The 18,065-nt window shown below is 34.8% G+C and overlaps 1 long non-coding RNA gene across 1 annotated transcript in view; it reads left to right on the forward strand.

Annotated features, from left to right (window-relative positions):
• Positions 1 to 13,882: 13,882 nt before the first annotated feature.
• LOC123670735 overlaps positions 13,883 to 18,065 on the forward strand; it is a 42,749-nt gene continuing 38,566 nt past the window's right edge. The window contains exon 1 of the long non-coding RNA XR_006745978.1: positions 13,883 to 13,996. This is a non-coding gene — a long non-coding RNA (uncharacterized LOC123670735). The remainder of the gene's footprint in view (positions 13,997 to 18,065) is intronic.

Consider the following 18,065-nt stretch of genomic DNA (forward strand, 5'->3'; position numbering starts at 1 on the left):
GGTACCTACAGAATCCTAAAAAACTTCTCATATTTTGTCTTTCAGATTTATGGTTTGGAATATGCTACCTTAGCATTTTTTTTTATTATTAACTTGTCTCACGTTAAAACTATTTACAGTTAAAAAAACACATTGTTATAAGTATTTATTACAGAACTCACATAAGTAGGTACAATAGCATGAAAGAATTATTTGAGCTTCATCAGACTATATTTCTGTATCATCCTCTGAGAGTTCAGCAGGACTGGCGACTGCTGAAGGATGGAAAGAGAACATATTTCTATTTTATATTATTCTTGCCAACTGTCCACTGAGGAATATGTTCAAAACTTGTTTTACATACGAAATGTAGGGATCAAGAGTAATCCTGATCTCCGAAATGAATGCCAATATGGCCAAAATAAGCTCTATTCACAAAGTCAGAAATAGTTTTTGTGCCACGCTTGAAGCATATATCCTAATAGGAATGCTGACTTGGTCATTCTAATAATTTAAAGGGTTAGTTGAGAGAACTGCCTATAGAGGGCACCTCAATCTCCTACATGCTTGTCCGTGGGATTGTGAGCATCGATTTCCTTATTGAATCAATTTTGTACTTATAGGACCCTCGAGAATCTCTTGTCCAGTTCTCCTTAGTTATATCCATATGGGAGTTTTCAGCATAAGTGAAAACATGCAAGCTCAGATGAAAAATAAAGAAAAGAAAATTTTGAAACGAAAACTGTCAACTTATGCACAAAAGAAGATTATTTCAATACTGATATTAGGATAGCCTTTCGATAATTGTTACTGATATGCCTTCTACCCACCTATTTAAAGAGCTTCCGACTATACCAACATCTACATCGGTCAGCCCTCTGAATTTACCCTGATTTGAACGAGATCGGCAAAAGTTCAGTAGATTTCCACATCGTTTCTCATGGCGCTCACATCCAATTCACATTCATTCTCTATACAGCGCCATCAGTGGTCGCAACAAGTAGAGGCCACTTAGGTATTTGCTTTTAGTTCTATGGTTTTCTTAAGCATCAACTTCTAAATTTTTTATGAAGCGAAGTGAAGTAGTGAATACCTACCTGAGTGTAAAACTTTTTTGAGTGCAGGTTCTCCGAACAGATTCTCATAAGCAAGAGTAAGAAACAACGATATGAAGGGAGGAAGAAACGTACCTATAGATCGATGAATAAAATTACATTCATAGAAATTTCCGCATAATAATAATGTATCATTTTCGAAATTGACCAAGATTCTTGAGTGAAAGCATATAGGTAGGTTCTCATGTATTTCAGAAAATATTGATTATTTCTGGGAAATTTTTGTTTTGATAAGAATGTTGTTATGAGAATTCGATATCAAATCAACTGTTTGGAATGAATAAGACTGATTATACTTCAATATGGATGGCCTCAGGTTGCAATTGGCGCATGAATGAAAATGCGCTGAAATGCTCCTGACTTCACGTCAGAGCTTTCCTAATTCTTAAATCTTATTACTAGCTTTTAACTGCTTATTCATTTATGCGCCAATTGCACCTTTGAAGGCCACTTAACTGTATTCGGGTACAGTTCAGTAGTTCAAAAGTACAATTGGCGCATGAAATCATAAAAGCACTAAAGTGAAGTCGGGAGCTTTTGAGCGCTCGTCATTCATGCGCCAATTGAACTCTTAGAGACCACGCTACTGGATCTCATCGGAAATATTGGGTGATTTCCTTTATATATTCCTCTTGAATTTTCAATGGTTCTTGTTTTGCTACCAACACAAAGGAGGAAGCTTGGGATGATTATTCCATATAGGTAAACATGCAGAATCTGAACGCGATTGGATTTGTGATCACGCAAATATTTAGTATTTAGTTTTTGTTTCAATATTCTTCTCGAGTTTCTATGGTTCCGACGGTATGATCAACTTGAAAATTTTTACGGACCTTGAAATCTGTATTTCATTCTATGGTTTTATAACGCGGTTAACATTACAATCTGCATTAGGTTTTAAATGTAAATTTCTCATCCAAATCGAATTTTCATTTCTACCGAAGATGCAGTTTCAAAATTAATGGGAAGGCAGATTTTCCAACGTCCATATTTACGGAACCTCTACTCAGATTCTACTCATTAGCGAACTCAGCCGCGGCATTCGAGTTCCGAATCTACCCTGAAAATTTCAAGGTTTTAGGTCTATCTGCTCGGTAGTTATCTTGTTTTCAGTAGGTAAACCAGATAACCGGACGGTCAGAATCGAATTTGAGGACGGATTCATCATCAATGAATCGAATCTTATCCTTCGAGATCATTCAAAGCTCAGAATTCGCAAAGTACAGAACTTGTCACCAAATGATAGAGCGATCAGTTCGGGGAACGAGCGTTCAGAAACAAGTTCTACACTACAATTGGAAAAGTATCACTTTGTTTTTATACAGATTCCAAATATTTTCACATTTAAAATTTTTTCACTCACTTTAAAAGAGTAGATTTCCCATACAAAAGTCTAGTATCTATGGTTTTATATTCCTTTACTTATACCTGAGAAATCCTATACTCTCGCCAACACATATAAATAAATAAATAAATAAATAAATGACGTCTTTATTTCACAAAAGAAAATAGAGAAATACATGAACCCATCACCTAGCAGCGGAAGGCGAAGTCTAGCAGACTGCTATTCAAACTCAACCCTCCCCAAACCGGCAATGAGCTAGCATCCAACAAGTACATAATAATTAACAAGTCAGCAATATATACCTACATATAAAACAAAATATGAAATGTATACCCAATGAGCACCCGAAATCCACAGCATGAAGATTACAACCATACACACCCTTGAAATAATATACATCAATTATTGCTCACACAACAAATACTTTTTAACTTTATACTTGAACTTATTGATATTCAACAATTTGAACTCATTCGGTAGGGAGTTGTAAAATGTTATTGACTGAAAGATGAAACTTCTCTGAAATAAAGCCGTTTTATGTCTCGGCACTACAAATTTATCCTGAAATCTTGTAACTCTCGAATGAACGTTACTATGACGAACGAATCTCTTCCTGAGGAAAGGTGGAGCCTCGGCATTACAAAGAAGCTTATGAGTGAAAGTACCTAGGTGATAATTCCTCCTCGATTCCATAAAAAGACTCTCATCCTCCCTGATTTTATAACTAATAGGATCATACTTCTTTACACCATGAATCAACCTGAAACACGACTTCTGCACTCTTTGTATTCTATCGCGATTAATCTTAGTCAAACACGGCCCATAGATAAAATCACAATATGTGAACTGGGATAAGACAAGAGATTCACAAAGAGTTCTCTTGGTCTTCATATCAAGTATATGCCGGTTGGGGTATATAAGTCTCAAGTTTGAATATGCCCTCATGAGTAAAGTCTTTAGATGTTCTGAAAAGCGTAAATCAGTATCCATTATTAAACCCAAATTTTTAGCGACATCAGTGAATTCCAAGCGATGATTATTCAATTCAATACACATATTTGATTTGAGGAAACTAGCAGTATATTTATTGGCAAAACACATTACCTTTGACTTTTCTGGATTGAGGACTAAATTATGTACGGTAGATAGTTCTTGCACAAGATGTAAAATATTGTTGATTACACGAGAAGCCTCTTCATATGATTCTTTAGGAAAATGATAATATAGTTGGAAGTCATCTGCGTAAGCTAGTAATTTGCAATGGGTTATAGATCTTATTATGTCAGCAGTATAAGTTATAAATAACAATGGTCCAAGCACTGAACCTTGGGGTACACCAGCAAGAATTTTAGTCGGAGATGACAAAGTATTATTGCTGGATATATACTGAGTTCTGTTACTTAAGTAAGATCTGATCAATTGCAACGACGTAAGATCAAAGCCGTAATATTTCATTTTAGCAATCAACAATTCATGGTTGATTGTATCAAAAGCCTTTGAGTAGTCCAGCAGCACGAGGATACTGGACAACCCCTCATCATAGGCCTCCATGATATCACCGGTCACAGCAGCAAGTGCAGTAGCAGTGCTATAGTTTTTTCTAAAACCACATTGTGAGTCTGGTAATATATTGCTTGATCTCAGATGATGTATCATTTGATTATGAAGTACTTTCTCAAAAATCTTCGATAAGAATGGCAGTATACTGATAATTCTTAGATCAGAAAAAGACGAGGGGTTCCTTACCTTCGGAATGGGTTTACCCAGGGATACCTTCCACAAATGAGGAAAATAGCAAGATTCAATGCACACATTTATGATATGAACAATATATTTAACAATAAATGGTCCACAATATTGAATCATCTGCAGTGAAATTTCATCAACTCCAACGGCGTTACTTCGCATCCCATTCAAGATACCTTCAATCTGTTCAACTGTAGTAAGAGAGAAGCTATAGGTATTAGAGGAGTGTGAGTGTTCATTATAGAATTGAATCTTTGAAGCACAACAATTATTATTAGCATTTGAAAGAGATGAAAAATGGTTTCCTATAGCATCCGGATCAGAAAGAGATGTTGGTAAATTAGTGACATTCAATGAACATACTTTGAGATCACGTAAAGCTTTCCAAGATTTTGAGGGATTGTGCTGAGCGCTTATCATTTCAAAATATTTTTTTTTCTCAATCCTAATCATAGAAACTGTGCAATTACGAATTTGTTTGTATAGTTCCCAATCACTTGACGAACGTGTTCTTTTGAACTTTTGAAGCGCTGTGTCTCTCTGCTTCATTAATAATTTGAGATTATATGTCAGCCATGGTGCCGGAGGTTTAGTAACTCTTCTCTCAATAAGTGGTGCATGTTTATCAAAAATTTCTAGAATTAAGCAATTAAAAATGTCGATCTTCTTATCAATATCATCCTAAGCTATCAAACGATGCCAAGGAAGATTTTCCAGAGTTCTACGAAAATCTATGAGATCAAAACCACGAAAGTCACGGTATTTTATAAATTTAGGCTTCATTTTTACACATTTCAAATTCAATTTAACGTAAACCAACCGGTGATCAGAAATATCAGATGTATCCACTGTACCAACCTCAGTGACCAAATCCTCTCTAGTGAAAAATATCGGATCAATTAAGCTTGAAGTAGACCGAGTTATTCTTGTTGGTTCATTCAAAAACTGCCTCAAGCCATAAGAACCCAGGCAAGTCGTCAAAGGACCTTCTGGTCCCAAAAAATCAACATTCATATCACCGAGACACAATATCTCGTCCGCAGCTGGTGAAATACTATCAAATATGATGTCAACGTCATTCACAAAACTACTCAAATTAAAATGAGGAGGACGATAAAAGGTAGCAATAACTATCCTGCGAGACCCAACTTTTAACTCTATAATTAGATACTCAGTATCTCCACTCACCTGCTGTCCAATTGAAATTATTTGATGTTTAAATGTTTGCCTTATATAAGCCGCAATATAACAATAACAATAACAATATTGATATATAACAATAGATAGATAAGATCCGATTGACTGTTCATTGTGCCTTTTTCCTTGGATTAGGTTATTGAAAATTAAAATTTTTCATACATTTAAAACAATCGATTTTATTCGAACTTACCATCTTCGCGAACCCATCTCTATTCACAGAAGGTACCTCCCTACCCAATCTATCAAGCCTACTCCACTATCAGAAATTAAAGATAGCTGGTTGACAAATGCTTTCGATATCTGTTTCATGCGATTGCGTCAACATTGTATCAATCAGAGCCAGAATAATTTTCGATGCCCTATGAGACCTGCAATTATAATTACTTATTTCAATGGTAAGCTAATTTATTGTTGAATTATCTCAAAAAAACTTGATCGTATTCGTTGAATTTGCGCTCGTTGCTTCTGATTTATTCAATTACATTTCAGTGTTCTCAGAGAGACGAGAGAGGTGAATCGAAATTTATTTTGATGCAATGAATACTAAGGAATTGTTCATACTGAAGATATGATATTTGGTGAGTAAATTATTGTCAAAAATGTTCACCATTTTATAAATTGTATAAAATTATCGATTCCTATAGGAAACCTAGACAAAATTATCTCAAACTATTTAGATTAGATGTAAATGTGAAGGTAACCATAGATTCATTGACATTCTCGGTGATACGGAAATTGAAAATATGAATAAAAATAAACAATAAAGTAGTTTGTAATGTTGCCGATTATGATATTGATCGGAAATGTTTACTTTATCATCTGTTCTGATGCGGCATTTATAGCTGAGGCTTTCAGAGATTATTTTGCTAACCTCATGGAACTAATATTTCTATGTGTTTGCAAACCTTTTATTTCTTTCTGGTTAGCAAGGACGACAAGTTGTCTTCTGACTGCGACAGTCTCTACTGAGCGTAATTTCTAGATAAATCTGAAACATTGTTCACAAAAGAATTTTTTAGTAAATTCAGCGTTATTTCTGATGTTCAGTAGGTATGGATTTAGGTCTGGACGCTCTAAGAGACAACCGTATTCAAGGAATTCATTTATAAAAGTCCAGACGAGAGTTGACTTGTTTTTTCTTTCTGATTCATTGAGGAAAAATTTTATAAATTCGAATTCTGTGGTGTATTCCTCGAATGGTTGTACAGTTTTATTTCCACGGTAGGACAATCAGAGTTTGAACTGAAAATATTTTCAGCAGGAAGTCTTCAGAATTATACAGGGTGTTTCTAAATTGGAGGTACAACCAAAAATAACAGATTTCTCGGATCATTCTGAGGAAAGAGTCCTATAGACATCAGCCCGCAACCACTTCGTTTTCGAGATACAGGGTGTTAAATTTTAATTTGTTTTTTCAAGTTTTGACAAGATATTCAACTTAAATTTAACATAGATATTCCGATTTCAAGTTTTCATTATGAGAAATGCTAATTTTGAATGCAAATCTAGAGGGTGATATTTTTTCCTTCTTCCAGAACTTTTAATTGAGGAACCATGGTAGAGTAGAAAAATTTCAAAAGAAACTTTAGACCAGTACTACATTTTTTGGTTTCTTGTAGTTTTTCGAACAATTCACTAGTTATCCTCAGGAAAAGCCAAATTATTATGAAGATACATTCAGTAAGTTGTGATGAATGAATTGAATATAAGTTTTGGTACTTATTTAGTCAATCAGTTAATGAAGATTCAAATTGGTAAAATCATCACAAAATAGTAGGACTACAGGAAACACCCTGTATCTCGAAAACAAGTGGACAACAACCGAAGAGGTCATCACACGCAGCCGGCTGCAGAATCTGCAGAGGTTAGTCTGTATTGGTGCTACGAGACCTATACACACAACACCCACAGCAGCGCTTGGGGTTATACTTGATTTGCCTCCATTACACTTCATGTGAGGAAATGTAGATTGCTGGTAGCAATAAGAATATCCCGCAATGGGAATCTCCGTCCGTGAAACTGGATTTGACTTATGGGGATATTGAATCAATTAGATTTAAACATTTTGGAAAAACCCTCGGATCTGATGCCAACTATCTTCGATTTCTGAGCACCCTTTGAAACGGTCATTGATAGCTGTCTCAGTGCAATGAACTGCGTAAATCGCTTGGACTAAAAGTCCTCCATATGGTATACCGATGGATCAAAATCAGAAAAAGGAAGAGATATTGGGGTATATGGACCTAAAACAAGAGGTAATAAAGTAACTCTACTATGGGTACCGGGGTATTGAGGTTTTGAAGGAAACGAAAAAGATGAAGAACTTGCAAAAATGGCATCTACCTTGGTCCTGAGCCCTTCTGTGGGTTTGGAAAAGACCAATATAAGACAGTGGTCCAACAATGGGAGTGGAACAATAGAAATACTCTCTGGAGAAATACTCCGGGTCTTGATCAGGCAAAGTAATTCGTGGTGCTTTCACTGACCTTCACCAGGAAGCTCCTAAAGCTACCACGAGCTGTGCTTCGAGTAATGGTGGGACTGCTGACTGGACACTGTCGGTGCAAACACCTTTTGTACCGTATGGTTAAGTCAGCAGATGAGATCTGCAGGCTCTGTGGAAAGGAAGTAGAAACAGCCGAACACATAGTGTGCAAATGTCAGGGGCTGACTGGCTTAAGAGCCACTCACATGGGAAAGTCAGTTCTGGATACTCACAAAGTAATAGCCAAGGCTCCTTAGGATATCGTCGGTTTCGTTAACCTTGTGGGCTGCCTCCCTAGGTTAGTATGAATAGGTAGGGTTTAGAACAGAAGATCAATTTGGTGGAAGTTCTTGAAAGGCTAACAGAGCCGTTAAGACCCCGATTCAGTGAATAATAATAATAACACAAAGAATCATCTCCGTAGAACTGAATATTCTAGTTTCGAGATATTGTAATTGAAAATCAAGTATGTATTTCGTTTATCTTATCTTCGGTTACATTTCAAATCCGAATTGATCACAATTGGTGTTCACAAAATTACCAGTCCAGTACTAATCTTTCCGAGCAACAACCACAATCAAATCCCGCACTTGTGTTCAAGGAAAAGTTTCCTATTAGTATTTAATTCAAGAATCAAGAACAGCATCCAATAAAGTGCACCGAGATGAAAGATTTCATTCTAGTTATTGGAGACTTGCGCTCAATTATTTGCGAAGATTGCTTATCTTCGCGTAGAATAACTATTCGAATTCGAAAGTTACAATTTTAGTCGTTACTCTGTGAAGGTGTAAAACGAAATGACAATCATTTAATTCCAACATGATTCCTTTTCCTTCTCTCCTAAAATCTCTCCTGAAAATCTATGCAAGTTAATTCGCATACCTTGAATTCTCTACAAGATGAAGTAACACAACTAACCCCTGTTATTCAAAGACTTCAAGTTAACTCAAGATTTCAGGGGCGTAGAACTTAATAATACACGGAATAATCAACTACGTAAATTCTAAGCCCCGCAAGTTCACTTTGCAAAATCGCCCCCTCGAGTTACTCCATTGGGGTAAATAATTCTCCGTCTGTGTGCATAGGCACAGATGGAAGGGCGCCATAAGGGGATGTTCGCGATTTACGAGTCCGACAAGGAGGGTTGTTAGGAATGAGAGTGAGATGGACATATCTATCTGGAGATTGAAAACGCAGAATTTTGTTGTTGTTTTTGTGATGAATTCACAAATTGGGGTTTGTTTCGTGGTTTTTCTTTGGGGTGGGGAGGGGGGTTTGTGGTGGTTGGTTCTTTGAAGTTAATGAAATGGAGGAGATGAAACTTCATTGGGATACAATGGAGGTTTTGATCTTTTTGCTATTGGTTTCGATAAATTCTATACATTCGATCAAACATCCATCTGTCATACGATTTAATCAGAAATCTGAAAGCTTAATTATAGAATGCTATAGGTAGAAAGTTAGTGGCTGTTCTTTATTATATATAACTCAAGAATCATATCCATGAACTTTGAAGGCTAGTATATACAAACATCCAAGAAATTGAATTATGTAAGGTTGGGAGATATTGAGGATAATTTTTCTCTTCGAAATTATGACATTTTCATAACCTACGTGGAATTTCAAAAAATTTGTAAATTTCAAAGAATTTTTGAAACTATGTACCTAACTACTTTAAACTTCGTGCAACATGTTGATCGTTGCGTCATGATCCTTAGCAATTTCCAAAAGAATATAAAAAATAACCTAATATTTCAGTGGATATGGATACCTTTATATACAGGGTATTGTTCCAACACGAACATTGCATTTTCATTCCCCACAGGGTGGTCTACAAATTGGACAAACTTTGACATATGGTACCTGCACTCATTTTGAACATATTTTTACTACAACGAACATAGGTTCGATTTGTTTTCGTTTAAAATTGCACCAATTTGAAAAATAATATTTTTTTGATGATTCAAAAATATGATTGAACTTCTAATATTGTTTCAACTTTCCTCAAAGGTAAACAATAAAAATTGTTCGAAATGTCAACCTTCGGCTTGAACGTAAGTGAGCCTCACATCGGCGAAATGACGATCCCTTTACTCGGAAAATCAGATTTGGGCTCGGATTTGGGATATTTCTTAAAATTTTTTCATGCTTCTTGAAATACTATCGAGTAATTGCTGATGAGGTCTGATTTCAACATTATATATCTACAAGCTGCTTCATCTGTCCCTATAAATGAAAATCTAACGGATTGAGATGCGGTGAACGAAGTGGCCATGACATTAGTCAATTTGTCCCCTTTGAGTCAAAGAGTTAAAGGCTTTGACCTGTCCATTTATTCTGGAAATGTTCATTTAACCAAGCAGCATCTTATCTCTCTAGTTGTGGTGATGCATCATCGGAATGTTACCACATATTTCCAATAATGTTGAACTCTTGACCATCAATGGAGTCAAAAAGATTGTGCTTCAAACAAATCGTCATTTGAACGATCATTTTTAGAATCTACGGTTATCAAATCATTGTTGCAAATCCCACCCCAAAAGTACCACTAAAACATCATCTTGTTCTAATCCCAGTGCCCATACATATTCATTATGATTCTTGCTGATACCGTCCTCAGTGAAATAAACCAGTGGGATCACATAACAAGCGAAATAACTCTATTATTTTGTGCAAGTTGTTGAAGTAACCATTGAAAAAATTCAAGTTGTCATATACCTACTGTGGTATTTCATCCAATATTTTTCAATATACACCCTGTATATCAAGTCATGCAATAACTGTATCGTCCGATCTCCTTGAAATCAAATTTAATTTCCCCTCTCAGGAGGTCTGATAACTGAAAAAGCCTCTTAATCTTTTTCAAGATCGCTTGGACACATCAGTAATTCCACTTTTTATTCAAGTCAATTGCGATCTTACTATTCGGATATACTGATAACCTGATTTCATACTTCGATTCGATGATTATATCATTCGATGACATAGCACAGAAAACCAACCACAGTATTGAATTTTCACTATTCTAGTTACCTACTCTTGATCATAGATTGAAGAAATTCCTAAACCCCGCCTACCAATCGATGATTGTTGGTGAACTGAATTATTATTAGTCTGTGATACTGACTTGCAAAATACGAGATTCACGTGAATAAGTCATTATTCACGAGATTCTCCAGATAGTTGTTTTTAAGGTATTTATTCACATTTTTCATACCAGTTATGATATTGAGTTATTTTATCGAATTTTGGTGATGATATTGAATATTTTCTCTGTTATAGATTTATGATGTCTCATCAGTCAAGTGCTAACAGAGATGATGAAAATGAAAGAAAACGAAGTTTTAGGAAAATATTGAATATAAATGAATCGAAGTTTATAATGAGGAGAAGCTCTTTCACATTAAGGAATAATCCCATCGGTGAGCATTTAGATAATATCAATCATAGGAACAGGCAAATCCCATTGTTTCTACGATATTTTATGAAATCTGGATTTGCCCAAAACTTTGAAATTGACAATACTTGAAAGATTTCTGTCTACAGCCCAATGCTATAATTTAACAAGTTGTTTTTGAATGCTCTTTCTACTCAAACGAAGTCTATACAAGGTTTTTCAGAATAAGATAATTTTACTTAAGAGCGTTCATTCTTGGGTGATTATAAGCAGAAATTTTTCTATAAAACCTATGTTCCGAAATTATTAACTTTTGGTTTTTATCATAATTTCAACAACTTGACAACGTAGTAGTCATTTTTCACAGGTAATATGAATTATATATTGTTAGTCGGAATTTTTTAACTCAAAGATGGAATTAAATCATTTCAAATTCTTATTTGTACATTTATAAGAAAAAATGTCAGAAGGAGCACATCAAAGTCTGTCATAGAGCTTATAGAAAACCCTGTATAGATTAACAATTACAAGCTTCGTGTTGATAGCATCTTCAGAACCATAGAGTAATAACAGTAATACAGGGTGATTTTTTCTCTGGAACGGTACCTGCTGCTTTTCTGCAGAACATTTTTTATGAATCACTTCTAGTTTAGAAAAAAGTAAAATGAAACTATGGTCCAGTACTACACTTTTTGGTTTTTTGTAGTTTTGTCGTATGTGCTACCGATTTTGAGATAAGAATTTCAAACAATTCTCTAGAAATCCTCAGGAAAATCCATAGAATAATAAACATAGATAAAGGAAGTAAACGTAATTTTTAAATGTCCTCAACATGGTTAGATTACGTTATCGGATTGTGATATATTTTCAAATCCACAATTTTACTATATCGTTATGAATGTTTATTATATTGAATGAGACATATTCACATGAGTGATTCTCGATTATATATGCAAATTTGAATATTTGGAATCCGATATAATTCCTAATTGTCGAATTTATAATAAGTACCTAGAATATTCATTATTTTCTGTATCTATCTGCTGAAATCCAAGGTTTGGCAACTTTTGCTCTCCTAGTGTCATCGGTGATATCACGTCGTTTGGCGCGCTTGAAGTTTGTTTTCTAAATTTCTGATATATTTAGGTATTCATTTCAATTTTTTTTTCTGCCTTCGGTAAACGCGAATTGTCAAGATTCTGATGCTGATTTGTGGTGGGTGGTTTTGCGGTTTTGGACTGTTCGGGTATTTCTCGATGGTATTTTTCTGTGGAAATAATTGGCGGCTCGTGGATAGAGTGAGGAGATATTTTTCCTTACAGTAGGCTAGATTACTGTAGTAGATAATACAAGAACTAAGGATTTTATATATATTCTGTATCTACCTGCTGAAATCCAAGTTTTGGCAACTTTTGCTCTCCTACTGTCATCGGTGATATCACGTCGTTTGGCGCGTTTGAAGTTTGTTTTTTGAATTTCTGATATATCAAGGTATTTATTTCAACATATTTTGAGTTAATATGAAACGTTGATTCACCATATGGGACATGAGAAGTGTGTTCTTCGTGGAGAAACTCGCGGATTGGGTGAAATATCGTACAATAATGTTTTCATTTCCGCGCGCTTCATGTCAAATTTGATAGTTCATGTTGGGGACAAGATTTGTTTTCTGAAAATGACATAAGCTCTCTTTTATTACTGTGAGGTCAGAACCGAAGGAATCAAATTGATTCTATAACGTGCAAAAATTTTCTCAGTATTCTTTTCAGCTGAAGGAACATGTTTTCTTCATGGAATATGTTACTACCTATTTCAGTGGTGATGCCAAAATTTGACATACCAAGACTAAAATATTAGCAGAACTATAATTTCCCTTTACTTTGTCCCCTCAAAAAAAAATCCGGTCACCTCTTGGCCACACCTGTTTTTGAGAGCTGGCGTCGCCACTGATTTATTTTATGGACAATTTCGATTTCTAACATGCTTCCACCAATTCAAAGAATTGAAAATCCTCCTCTGAATCTCTTGGAGAATCTCACCATCGATATTGGTTTCATTGGTGCATGCGTTAATGAACGATATTTGAATATTCTAAGAGTGTACAGTATATGCTGTAATAAGGATCTCAATATATCAGTTTAGTTAAAAAAATTCTAGTTTTTCCGGTTTTGGAAATAACATCTACATAAAGCGTTTCATCCTTCATAACAGAAGTTCTCAATCGATAGTATTGAACGAAATCCAACCCTCTACGAATAATGCCGATCAAGACAACCACTCATATCCCATTAACACCAAAAAGAATTACAAAATCCCCCAAATCCAATCAACCACCCCCCCTCATGACCTTCAACGACGTCCGTCCGCCGCCGCCGTCGTCGTCCTGCAACGCCACATCGTATGCACATGCCGCCACTGCACCACCGTAGTCGCCGCCCCTGTATCGACCGATAGGGGGTTCGCTCCGCCGCTCGTTCAAAGAGTGTCCTAAAACTTTTACAATCGCTACAGCATCGAGCCGACTGTGTGCGGCGGTACACGGCTTGCTTGATGGCCCATCTTCCAATGTGAGTAGCGGCCATAACACTAAGATGTATACGTCTGCGCTGGTGCCCCTCCTATATGCTGTATGCAATCCGCATATACCTATGGTTATAGCCCGGCTACGGGTGCAGGGTGATGTGACAGTCATTTGTCGTGTTCGACAGCCCCGGGCTGCTTTTGAAGAGGTGAGCAACCTAACCTACATTTAGCTAATTAGGGCCCCTAACTTAAGAGCGCTACCCCGCGTCACGATCGGCGGCGCGCTAGGCTTTCAGCTGCTTGTTGCTTCAGACGACAGCCTTATCTTGCATGCATGCAACGCGCGAGCGTGTCCATCTATGCCTCTGACCCATTGTCCGATGATTACATTGTTGTGTACCCCACCCGGACGCTGCCTACCGGTGTCAGGCCGGCTTTTTCGTCGGGCTTTCGTTTCTGCTTGTTAACCTTGCGTTTCTATCGACTCTACTAGTTGGTTTTGCGATTGTCGCAAAGGTTTAAGGTTGATATGCAATTATCGGTTGGATCGATACGTGAACGAAGCGGTAATTCGATGTTGTCGAGCCTAACCTCAATTCTTGGACGTAATACCTAACCTATTGTAACATTCGGCTATTTTGGTAATTGTTTTCTGGTGTGCTTTATGTTGGTTGTTTGTTTGTAGTGAAGACTGGTTGATATAGCCAATTTTTGTATTGTGAATATCTCTAGTCAATTTTCAAGCGAAGGATAGTCGTGAAAAATCATTTAACTCGAAATTTGCATTTGTTTGGTTAGGTTAGGTTAGGTGATTCTTATTTTCTATTGTTACCAACAAGTTTAAAATATCGTATGAAGTTTACTGTATTTATTCTGTATAATCGATCTTATAGTGATAGAAGCAGCTTTTATAGATTCTGCAGATCAGTTTACTTTTTTTAACGTTCGAACCACTTTTAGAATCTTTGCAATTTTGCAAGAATAATAGTTACTTCATCATTCTTCACTGACCTCGATCAAAACTGATAATATTTTGTTATATTTTCAATAGAGGTCAGTGAAGAATAAAGTCTCAATTATTCTACCAGCGAAATATTCGAATATTGCATCAATCAAATCAGTATTTTCTCTCGAATGTAAGATTAAAACTTGTATCCAATTTTTCTATCACATTTGTAACCATTTGTTTTTCAAGTTCCAATAAAAAGCATTTTGATTAATTTATCTAAAATATTGTCCAACTGTGTGTCTAATTCATTGAAAATATTTTTTGCGTAAAATACAACAGCAATCGAGTCCAACACTTTTTATCCACCGTATTGATTATTCTATTCCAGAAAATGAGAAAACCTAATTTACGAAATTACTCATGTACCAAAAGATTACATGTCAGTAAAATATTTTTTCATTATTTCACCTCTCCTAGTAACTGATATTAATTAAATTAAACATATATTCAATATGGAAACTGATCTGACCGATTTTATATTCTGCTTGTGAATGTATAAAATGAATTTTAAGCTTGTTGCGGAACTTCATATTAATCTTGTCACCAAAACCATAAAGAACTTAATTAGAATATTCAATAAAAATGTTTAAATTTTATATCTAGGTACTATTATATTATCTCTAATATAGAAAATGTGGTTTGAACATAGGCATCACCTGCAAAATAGCTGATATACAATGTATGTTTCAAAATTATAGTAGAGAATAATTCTGCCTACACTGCCTCGTTCGCAAAAATTGACAATTTGTCTATAATAATATGAATACAATAAAAAATATGGATACTTAGGCAATACCTACCTATATATCATTTCGATACTTCGAGAAATTATATAAAAAACAAACAACTGGAGATTCGAAAATACGTCGTGAGATTAGAATTGGTATATATAAGTTCATTATAATAAATTATTCTACTTATAACTTATTATAACACTATACATTTCATGAATGAATAAGCGCTCAAAGCGCCTGAAACCATGAAATCAATGATTACCCGTTATATTTTGGGTTCATTCAAGCAAGATATTTTTATCCATTTCCGTTAAAAAGTAACATGCAAATAATTTTCTGAAAATATGTTCTATGCCATTCTCAACGGATTGTAGGAAAATTCTTCATACCTCATATGAATTACAAATGGAAATATCAAGGATGTATCCAAATACCTTATCCATGTCATATACCGAATGATTAAGTACTATTTGATTATCAATTGACTTCTGAAAATTTTTAAAATTTTACCAATTCTGAGTTTTGTGGAAGATTATTCTGACTTATATTTCCAGAATATTAATTAATTTCTATTACATGGCTCACACATCGTCTAAATTCCAGAGTTTGAATATATGTAAAGACTTACGATTCTTTTCAATTTTGAATTTTCATTATATTCAATTCTCTTCCAACAACGATATGCAATATTCACTCTTGATGGTTTCACTTTTCTTAGGACCGGTTTTTTCAAATGCAAATGAATGAATTTATTCCTACATCGCAGGTTTTATCGACCAATATCGTGACTAAGAACAAGAAGCTTTTCGTTATCGCTTAGCTATGGCTTTACAGCATCCCACTCCTGGGATCTATTATTTCATCTAGTTATTGTACAACTTTTTCCCCATTGAATTATCGAAACATCGAAAATGATTACAATAAGGTATTCGTTATTTTATTCATTTTTTTTTATTATTTTTTTTTTTCATTTATTTCAACGTTCAGATTCATTTCCACTCATCGTTACCTAATTGAGAAATGTGTTCTTCAATTTAAATTGCAATAAATCGAATTTTCAGAAAACTTAATTATTTGAGATAAAAAAAATTTCGTCAGGCACTGTTTCTAGTCTAATATCCGCTTAGGCTTAAAATAAAAAACGTTATCACACGCTTATATGCCTTTATAAATGCTATAAGGTTACTAGCAGGGACAAATCAATAACTCAAAATGTTTGTTAGGGGTACTCCAATGAAAACGCTACTTAATTCTTAAAACCGATATTTTATTTTTTGCAATCTTTTTTGTCCCCGCACGTAACCTTATAACATTCATGTTTTATTTATAGCGTACATATATACATTATCTGACATTTTATTGTGTAGGCAGTTATCGAGTAAATATTATTTGCCATATTTCAGATTGCGCATATGAAATTTTATAGGATTAAGAGCTTGTTTATTTTTTATCGTGTAAGTGTTTTTCAGTCAAGTTTCGTTTTTGATGTGAAAGAATACCAATATTAACAACGTTTAATATTCGTAGGTACTTTAAATTGAAGTTTTACGAAAAGTATTGTGAAAGCCTTCTATTGAACGTCTGATTAAATATTTTTGAACCCTAACATTAATTCTGAATAGATGAAGTAAAATAACTGTAAATTTAACACTGATCTTCATCGCAAAGTATTCTAATGAACACTCATGGAAAAATAGGTCCAGCAATTTTGTCATTTAAAATATCATATTCATCAGTATCACCGTAGTAGTAGCGAAGTATATTCTCGATTTCGTTCTTTTTTATCATGAAGTTTCTGAGAAGAGGTTCGAATTGGTCAAATTGATTACGGTGCGTCCTAAAATATAATAACTCTCAACCCATAGATTCCACTATCGTTGTTAAAAGGGAAGAAGGAGAATAATTCAAATGACATCCGCGATTTTTCCGTATTGCATTCTGTCAAGCAATTTTTTTCCCAATTTTTCACATAAATTAGGATGTAATTCATCTGAAGAACGTTCAATGTTGATTTTTAATCGTTCAACTGTTGTATTATCATATAACATATCCCCAAAGGAAGAAATCATAAAGTCACACGACCTAGAAGTGAACCATTTCTTGAGATGATTTTATTACCAAATTTTGTTTTCAATGAATCGATTGTTAGGATGCACACGCTATGTGGCACTTGGCACCGTCTTGTTGAATCTACATACTCTCCAAATTACTCTCAACAACAGAAGGAAAATATAATTTATGACACCAGCATGAATTGCACACTACACACTGACTTTATCTTGAGTGAATTATATCTCAACAAATTTGTATGGATTTTCATCTCTCCAAATTCTGTTTACCAAAGTTGAAAATAATTCACCACTGATTTTGATAAAACACTTCAACAATTTCTAAACATTTTTGAAGCATTTATCTTTCCATAATTGAATTACCTAACCTACTGAATTCAAATGATACCTATAGGGAATGTCAAAAAATAATACACATCCGTTAAAATGAAAATATCAATCAATACTAAAGATTATTACCCTC

The sequence above is a fragment of the Harmonia axyridis genome, chromosome 1, assembly GCF_914767665.1.
Source record: "Harmonia axyridis chromosome 1, icHarAxyr1.1, whole genome shotgun sequence".
Taxonomy (NCBI): domain Eukaryota; kingdom Metazoa; phylum Arthropoda; class Insecta; order Coleoptera; family Coccinellidae; genus Harmonia; species Harmonia axyridis.